This window comes from Passer domesticus, chromosome 11 (genome assembly GCF_036417665.1).
Source record: "Passer domesticus isolate bPasDom1 chromosome 11, bPasDom1.hap1, whole genome shotgun sequence".
Taxonomy (NCBI): domain Eukaryota; kingdom Metazoa; phylum Chordata; class Aves; order Passeriformes; family Passeridae; genus Passer; species Passer domesticus.
The window spans coordinates 16856008-16865353 of NC_087484.1; the positions used below are offsets into that span (position 1 = coordinate 16856008).

The 9346-nt window shown below is 39.8% G+C and overlaps 1 long non-coding RNA gene across 1 annotated transcript; it reads left to right on the forward strand.

Moving 5' to 3' along the window:
* The first annotated feature begins 1367 nt into the window (after positions 1 to 1367).
* Positions 1368 to 7397, forward strand: LOC135278447 (uncharacterized). Its single transcript, XR_010345969.1, has 3 exons — positions 1368 to 1498; positions 3457 to 3582; positions 5106 to 7397. It is a non-coding gene; the product is annotated as an uncharacterized LOC135278447 (long non-coding RNA).
* Positions 7398 to 9346: the final 1949 nt, after the last annotated feature.

Consider the following 9346-nt stretch of genomic DNA (forward strand, 5'->3'; position numbering starts at 1 on the left):
CTGCTCTTTCTCTGCCTCTGCTTTTGACAATGGGCTGAGCTTCTCCCAGCCATTACCAAGTTAAAAGAAACAGAACTAGACAAACCAATTAAAAAAACCAATTAGAAAAAACAATTGTTACCAAAAATAATAAATTATCTGGGTTATAAATATCACCATAACCAAATAGTCGGCATTTAAACAATTAATTATGGCATAAAAGCATGGACAAACAACAAAAGAGGTGAAAAAAAATTCTTTATAATTTTTTCAACATTCAAGTTTTTTCAAATGCTACCACCTCTACAACTGTTGAAAGGAATCATTGCTATTATCAAAATTAATTTTTTAAACAGTAGAAGATCATCCTTTTGCATGTGAGAACATTAGCCAATATGAAATCATCCGACCTTAATTTTTTGCCAGTCTCTCTCAGAGTCGAGGTGAGCTTGGCTCTTACTCTGAAAAAGGACACAGCAAGACACAAAGTTTTTATCTAGGGATTCTAGAACAAAATTGCAGTATTTTGCATACTTCACCACAAATAACTTTAAAATTTCTCTCTTTCTTAATAAGAAAAATATCACAAGCATCACCACCACATGCATTTGTCCCATTCAAACTCACAAATCTGTTTTAATTCTGGGGGTATCACAAAGCTGCCCACAGCTGTACCTCGCCTATAGCTCTAGGATGGTCTCAGAAATGACGCTCCTGTCTTGTACAACTTAGGTTTAGGTAAGAAAGCAAAGCAACCTGAAGTTACTTCATGAATTATCTTGTATGGATTGTTTTCTGTAACAGAACAGAGGATGCCTGCAGGTTTTAATAGTGTTTCCTGAGCAGCTGTACTTTTACTTGCAGGTCTCAATCTTTTCCCAACAGATTAAAGTCAGTGATATCTGAGACTCTCCATCATGTTAAAATCTTGCCTTCTTTCAAGCAATATATATGACTCATCAGCTCAATAATTACAACAAACAAACCAAATTTCCCATCTGTCTCACTCTAGGTAGAGCCCACTTAATATCAGTGCCTACAGATGCTGCTTTGGACGTGCTTAGAGGGATGAGGACCCACAACCACCCTGACCTTGTGGTGCAGAGCAGGACTGGTCCCTTCTGTCATTGTGCACTCAACAGGGAGAGAGCAGATAGAAAATCAGTAAAATGGGAAGAGAATGTCAAGAAGGCATTTTAATTATGTTTCTCAGTTTTAGAATGCGCTACAATGACTTTGTTTTATAAATGCTATGGAGCCTGAGGACCACAGCCAGCTCGGGCTGCCTTGACAGTGCCAAGCACCTTCTGCAAACTGACATCAGGATCCTGGGCTGGGGAGTTTTTTTTCTGTGAAAACAGACTGGCATTGGTGTTCAGGGGCCTGTGGCCCGAGTGGCCAGCTGCCTGCTGAGGTTCTTCACGGCGCAGGATGCCCCCCAGACCCAAGCTCCCTCCACAGCCTATCCGGGCTGCTTTTAGTGTCCCAAGCACCTCCTGCATACTGACATCAGGACCCTGTGAGTTTTCTTTATTAGGGAGAAGGGTGGGTGCTGGTGTTCAGGTTCCTGAGGCCATGAATGGCTTGCCGCCTCCTGAAATTCCTGACGGCGTTAGAATGGAGCCTGAGGCACATATTTGTATTACAGATGAGTGCTTTTATTGCGTATTGTATTTTTAATTCTTCCTTAGAAAATCGAACATATTTCCGCTGAGAAATCTAATACATTATTTTATTATTTCTGATTCCACATTTAGTTGGATCTCTGTGGTGCATGTCAGCCACTTGACTGCTCTGTGTCTTTCTTTCTCTTCCTCTCTCAGAGGATTCTGTTGTTTGGATTATGCAATCATTGTGTTAATGTTAGGTCAGATGGCCACAATGAAAACACACAGGGTACTCTCTCTGAGAGATACTTGGCAATATCAACAGGAAGAACAAAATTAAATTCATGTTTTCATAGAGAAAGCACAAGCTTTTTCTTGAGCAGCGAACAGCATAATGCTTTAATGTACAGAGAAACATCCAGTGCCAATCCATAGATATGCAGGTTGAGAGACTTGAATAATTCAAAACAGGGTCTGAAGTCACCTGCAGAGGTCATATCACAGAGAGCTATAAATGCCCTGTGTGTCACAAATGGCACAAGGTCAGGTGTGGAGAGGATGCAGGATAAGAATTCCAGTGCTTTGCCACCCAAAAGGTTTCCTAACGTCGAAGTTAAATTGCCACCTTCCTGCTGCAGTTGAATCTCACATCTCTCACTCTGCCTGCCCACTATTTATTCACCTCATTCTTTATCTGCCTGCTGCCACCTCGAAACCAGGGCAAACCAAGCACCTGTGATTTAACCTCATGCCTCCCCAGCAACACCATCAGTAGGCTTTGATGACTTTGGCACTGAGCCCATAACTCCTGCGGAAGCTGGGGGCACACACAGCTAAACACACATGTCTTACCATGTGCTGCAAGCAGGGGAGAAGAGAGTGCAGAGAAAATCCAGATTCCAGCTTGAAAACTTGCAGATTTGGCTGCTAAACTCACCAGATCCCAGTTGCCAAAAGGAAGTCTAAGACATCTGGAAAATTTCCATCCTCCTGATGCTGCCCGTTCCCATGACGTCGTTGCTAGCTCTCAACCAAGAGAGACACTCTTAGATGTCACTCAGTAACACCAGGAAATCCATCTCCCTCCACACACAAAGAGCTTTTGCATGTGAAAATCTTAGCCAAAATGTCCCAAAGAAACAGCTTATGGCACAGAAGGTCGCTAAGGATCAAGGAGCTTTAACAAGAGAACACCCTCAAGCAATGAAAATTTTTTTTTTAAAAATTAAAAAAAAAGTAAACATTAAAACTTTGATCTGACACTTCTTTTACAGCAAAATTATGATGTTAAATAAGACACTGCTGACACAATAAAGCAAAGATTGTCTTTTTCTTCATCCAGCTTTCTTAAACATATGGTCTCAGATACCTGGTAAAATTTTGTTAGAGCTTGGTAAATCCAGAAGTCTTAAAATAATTAACTGGAGCAAAGTATGAGAAGAGAATTGGGCATCATTGCTAGAGAGCCCTGTATTTCTTTAAACCAAGTGACAAAGACCTGATCCTGATCAAGCCAATACTCCTTGTCTTTACAATCAAAATGCAGACTCATACACTAAGCAGACACTCTACCAAAGCTTACACCTCCATATTCTGTGAGTCTAAACCTCAAGATGAGATGTGCTCTTTCCAATACCTCCAAAATCTCAATTTAAATGTCTCTGGTTTCCAGCCTAGGGCTCACACACCCTTGCAAGAGCACTAGGATACAATATTTGCTCACATGTCTGCATTGCTCTCAGGCAGAAATGGGAAATACATATTTGGGCCTAATGGAAGTAAACCAGCATTGTATAAATTATCTACTATGGGTCATTCAGGGAACTGTCTTTGTAATTTTGTCTTAGAAGTTTTTCCTTGTACTCATTAGTAGTTGAAGCAGAAGGATAAGGAGGCAATTCTACCTCAATTTCTTTATCAACTGGATCAAGATGTATATATATTCTTCTGCAACCATATTTCACGGAAAAAAAATCTTCAGCTGTAAATAGCAAAGGTAGGTTGGGTGTGAGTGAAATGGTGGGATACAAAACAAGGACTCCTTTGCAAATTTGTTTGTACTGGCCCACACACATTTTCATGACCTAATGTAAAAACTGGATTTTGTCTCAACCTAAAGCAAGACAAGGGAGTAAGTCTGTACTCATTGAAGTGGAGCACATTAACAAATGTCAGCTTTTCATGAACCTGACCTACTAGAGAAATTTAAACACTGACTTTTGCTATCCAGAGATAGGGTAGACTTTGGAGAACGAGTGAAACCAGCTTCTGGAAAGATACGTGGAAATATCAGGGTTGATCAACACCTTTCTTCTGAGAAAGTGGGAACAATGAAGGCTGTGTCCATCTCAGCAGACATCTTCCAGAACCGAATTATAGATAACACTGTGGTAAACTGGTACAGAGAAAGATAAATTCCTGAATTTACATACCATGCTCTCAGAAGAGTTCAGGCAACTTCCCAACAGATCTGAAGCACTTGTGCTGTGTTGATTTATTTTCAACCAAGAATATTTTTCCCATATTGGCATTTTAAAACAGGGTTTTTATACTATTTCCATGCTGCTACAAAGAAGATGTCACAAACTAAGACTTAAGAAGTAACGTTGAGAAAGAATCATTTTGATTCCTCATTTCAGTCCTTGTATTCCCTCACTTACTTATTCTAGCTGTCATCCCATTGTTTGGTTAATTTTTTGTTAAAAATGGTTTTGACAAATGCACATTTTGTAGTGAAAACTTGCAAAAAAGAACACAGCAGTATTTTAATTCATAATAGTTCTAAAGACTATTGAGTAAAACAGAAGGATAACATGTCAGCTGAGTTTATTTTCTACGTCTGACTTAAAAGTTTTATCTTCGAGTTCTTTAGTGGAAACACATGAAAAATTAAGACAATGGATATGACTACCAGTGATACTTTTCCCTAAATGGAGCACTTCATCATAGCTGTTGAGCACTGGCAGAATCCCATTCATTTCATTTGCACAAGCAACTCCAATGCTTCCATCACACGCATGAAAACTGCCATAAGGATTTACCACACACCCACAACACCACTGCTGGCAGTAGAAGTGCAATTTCCTACTGATCACACAATGTTTTCTCCCTCAAATCTATCAAGTGAAACTTCCCATAAAAGTAGTTTCTAGCACTGGGTCTCATCTCCCTTCAGTAAGTTATAAGTAGGGCAAAATGAAGATGTATTTCCCACGTAAATTAAAATTGTTCTTATGATTGCAATATTTGTGTCCCCAAGAGAAGAAGAGTGTTTGAGGTGGGTGGATAAACAAATATTCTAATCACATTCTTTTGAATGCTGCAATTTGATTTCAACATCAGTTAAGTTTTTCCTTTTAAATTTCTCCTCTTAGCTCAGTGGGAACTATTAAAAAAACAACAAAAACATGTCCTTGTAACTTACTGCTTTTCGATCAGTTATGATTTATTTGCATGTTTATTTTCCTTGTTATAATCATTGGCTTAATGTATTTTCCTTTTTTATTCCTGTTTTCACAGTGCATTTCAGGGATTAGCTCTACTTGATTCCTAGCTGCTGAGTGATTAACCCAGGGGAGTCCATCTGCAAACCCTACAAGCTAGCTGGGTTACATTCCCTCATGCTTCCAGCTCCACTGACTGTGTTTTTACCATGCTGCCAGGGTGGATTCCAGCTGCTCACCTCGGTGGTGAGGAAGATGGATTTATGTTCTCAATGCTAGCTCAAGGCTGCGCTGACAGAACACTGAGCACAGGTCACAGCTGCTCTGGACCTGGGTCAGCCCCACGTCCTCCCTGTGAATCTGCCTCTGGGTCATCTTCATGCAGCCACTGGAGGACAGACAAGTCAGCTTCCCAGAAGATACCAAGACCTGCAGTGTGGGAAAGGTGAGGAGGCCGTCCATGGGACATGGCATGCAGGCTATAATCCACCTCATCAGCTGCTTGGTGGAAATGTCTCAAAGATACTGCAGCAAACCACCTGATTTTCTGGTTTACCAAGCTATCTTCAATGATTGCAGGGGACTAAATGCAAAGGGATTAAGGAAAAAAAGCCTTTAGGAAAATTAAAGAAAGTTTCAAAGCAGTGTCAACATGCATCTATTGTGCATGTTGCACTTACATGTGGGAAGTGCTAGGAGTTAATTTTTGAATGCTAAAGTCATTAAAACAGCAGCTCTGGAATTAGCTTCCTATGTAAGGTAGTACTGTAAATAACATCCCTTTTGCATGGGCAGATTGTCACTTTCTGCAGTGACATGTTAACAGTTTTTAGTGGCAGTACAGGCAATGTCTGAAGTCCTTTAACTAACAGGACCCTATTAATTTATTGGATTTATGGTTTAGCCATGCAATTGCTTCATGTTCTACAAAAAGACATTACATTTTGCAATCTACACAACCCACAAGTGTCTGATGTCTTCCTAGTGTTTCCCTCTATCAGTCAGTCATAGAAAAAGCACAAGAGAATTTGAGTGGAACAGGGTCCTGGATCTGAGCTGGAGAGAAGGCAGCCAAAGGAGAGAAATAAAGGAACAGTGGGACATGAGGGAACTGTGTGATATTACTGCTTGTAGCGAGGTTTACGAGGTTTGGAAGGAAAGAAATCCTGAAAAAACTACTATGGGGAACATTGGAATGCCAGTAAGAGCAGCAGTCCAAGGAAAGCAAGACCAAGACTACAGAAATGAACTGAGACAAAGACACTCAAATCATCAGAGGCAAATGCACAGTAAGTAAGTAATAAGTAAGTAATGCTAGGGTGACAGTTCACTCTGCATATTTATATTTCTCTTCACTTTGTATTCACAGAGCTCTTTGAAATGCAGGAGTAAGTTTCTGAGAGGCTTAAAGGATTTAGCCATCTAGCTAAAATAAACAAAACACTCCTGTCTGCTGGAGGAGCAGTAGATAAGACTAGTTACAAGAAATGCTTAAAGTAGTTGTTACAAAGAGAAAAACATCTAATAGAAACAAAAAAACCCAAACGCCAAGCCCAATAAAACAAAAAAACAAAGAGCAATAACAAAAAATTAAAAAAAAAAAAAACAAAACAAAAACCCACCCATTAATCTGTGCCTTCCTTGTTAATTTTAAGTATGTGAGTATTGCTACCACTCCACCTGTTCTGTGGGGCTTGGTGTCCCAACAGGAGAAATGAAACACTTGAAAGACAGAAACACAAGAAGGACTTGGGAGAAACCATTCAAAAGGGTATTCCTCATTATTCAAGCTGTCCCTTCCAGTCACTTTTTTGTGCTCTTGCTGCTGGGAATGATCAGCTGCAGCTTTGAAACACGGGAGTGCTCAACATCAAACAACCAGACCACATGGACACGTCCCAGATATTACCACATCACTATATTACACAAAAAGTCAAAAAAGTTTATTGCCCCTCCTCACTTAAACCATTATCTCTGCCCTCCATGTTTCCAAAAAAGGGTTGGTGGAAAGGATTAGCAGTGCCAAAAATATTTCTCATCCAGAAAATACAGAAGAGAGTTTGAACTCAGACAATCCCCACTTGATATTTTTGCTTGTTACAAGCTGGCAAGTAGTTGAAATTTTAGATGGCAAAAACCCAAGAGATATTTGGAGATTAATCAATACAATGAATTCATCTCATGAGAAGGTTGAAGAATGGAGGAGAAATAGATGCTATACAAGCAGAACCAAGAGAACAATGATATGGATGCAGGTAGAAGTCTCTCCTGTGATTCTGTGAACGGATTATTTGCTGCACTATTGCCTGGTCTCTAACAGAAGGAACACATTCATTTTTCAATACTATGCTCAGGAGTATGAAGAAAAAACATAATGGGCAAGTCCCACATGACACTGATGGGAACTTCCCATTCTGAAGTATGAGGAGGCTCCAAGCACACAGAATACAGAGAGATTTCATTTCCCCTGCCACATCTGAGGTGTGCCTAGTTATCTCTTCTGTGTAAAAGAAAAAAACCCACACTAATATTTCAAGACATGGTCTCTGCAATGTTTAAGGGCACACTGAATGAAATCTGGATGCAAGCCTGTTTAACAGTGGCAAAATTATTTACTGGGAAATGTCCATTCCTCACCTGAGCATTGCCTGGGCTGCTCACCCTGTGCTCTGACCTGCAGTTATGTGTGGGCAGCCTTGCAGACCTTGTGCAGCTGCTCTGCTTTCTCAACACGTGTGAAAGCTCCAGTTGGTAACAGACCTTTGACATCTTTCACACATTCCTTTTTTGAGGCAGTGAAAGGACAATTTATTTTCAAGACACACAGTTATCCACCTTCCCCCTGGCCACTCTCCCAGAGGTCACCCAATAATTCCATTTCAACACAATGTGTTTTGCATGCTGGCGTTATCTGATAGTTCTCCTTGTGGGTTTTAAAGATTTGTTTTCTGTGGTTACTGAAAATTGGCAAGTGTCACATGAGTGACTGAAGAAAGCAAGCAGTGTACAAAGCCAAGGGGGAGTGACATTCAGACTGGTTGTGTACACTCTTAAGGTAGACACCTTTAATACACACCCCTGTCAATTATTTACTAATCTCATCTCCATTAGGATCTGTTTACAAAGCTCTAAACATAAAGAAATACAGTAAGTTCCCATTTCCCAAGTAGAGGATAAGAATGTGTGTTTTTTTCTCCTTGAAATGGAAACACTAGAAGTGAATGTTACAGCTCTTCAAAATGTCTTCAACAGGGCATTTTTCATTAAATAAAATGTTATTTAATGACATCTAGAATTTAGCTCAGGTAGGTATCTGGGATCTCAAGTGAAGTCACAAAGATCACAAATTAAAAATAAAAATCTGACTTGGGAATCTGAAAATGGACGTTTCAACAGCTCTACTTCACAGACAGTAAAAGGTTTGATCTTGTTCCAATGGGGAATTTCAAAACCTTAGAGACTGTTGCAAGACAGAATTTCTTGTTCCTCATCCAGCTCTTGTTAGCATAGTCATAATAACCATAATCAGAGATTTAAGTAGTCTTTTATCCCTATAGAACTTAAAGCAGTTTGCAAGAGGCTGTGATCATAAAAAGCATGTATGAAACAGTCACACTCATACTCCCCACTAAGTTAAAGAGGTTAGTCTGCACTAAAGTATGACAGCTGTTGAAGAAACTGCAGAGTTACAGTTTAAGAATAAGTGTGAGGTAAATACAGCAACTAATTGAACAGCAAAAGGGTTTTAAGTAGGCAATGTATAATTATTATAACTGAATTTAGCTATAAGATGAAAGCAAGTAAACAGGCAGGTTTTACTGAAAGGATTTGTAATACGTGCATCATCTGGTGTCTCAAGAAAGGCTCCTCCCATCTGCGCTTGCCCCTGAAAGCCCAGTTTTAGTCCCTAAGCTAAGTACCATGTGCCTGCTTTCACCTGATGCAGCAAAACCTGAGTCAGACAGGTTTGTGAATAAGGTTTACTAGTGTCTGGAGAAGTTACTACATCACTGCAAACAGACTCTCCAAGACCACCAAACCAGAAGTGGAATGTCATGGGAAATAATTTACATACTACTGGATTAAAAAAAAAAAAATCCAATCTGTGCACAAAATTTGAGGCATATTTATCACCTCTATAAAGTTAAGCAGAGAAGATGAAGACAGTTGACATGATTCCAAATAGGCCAAAAAGGCATTTCTCATTCACACAATTTCAGAAGCTCCACATGCCAATCTCATACCACATGGGGCTTAAATTCATGAAATACTCCTGTGAGATGCTTTAAAGATTATTGTGTCAAAGAGCAAAGCAGA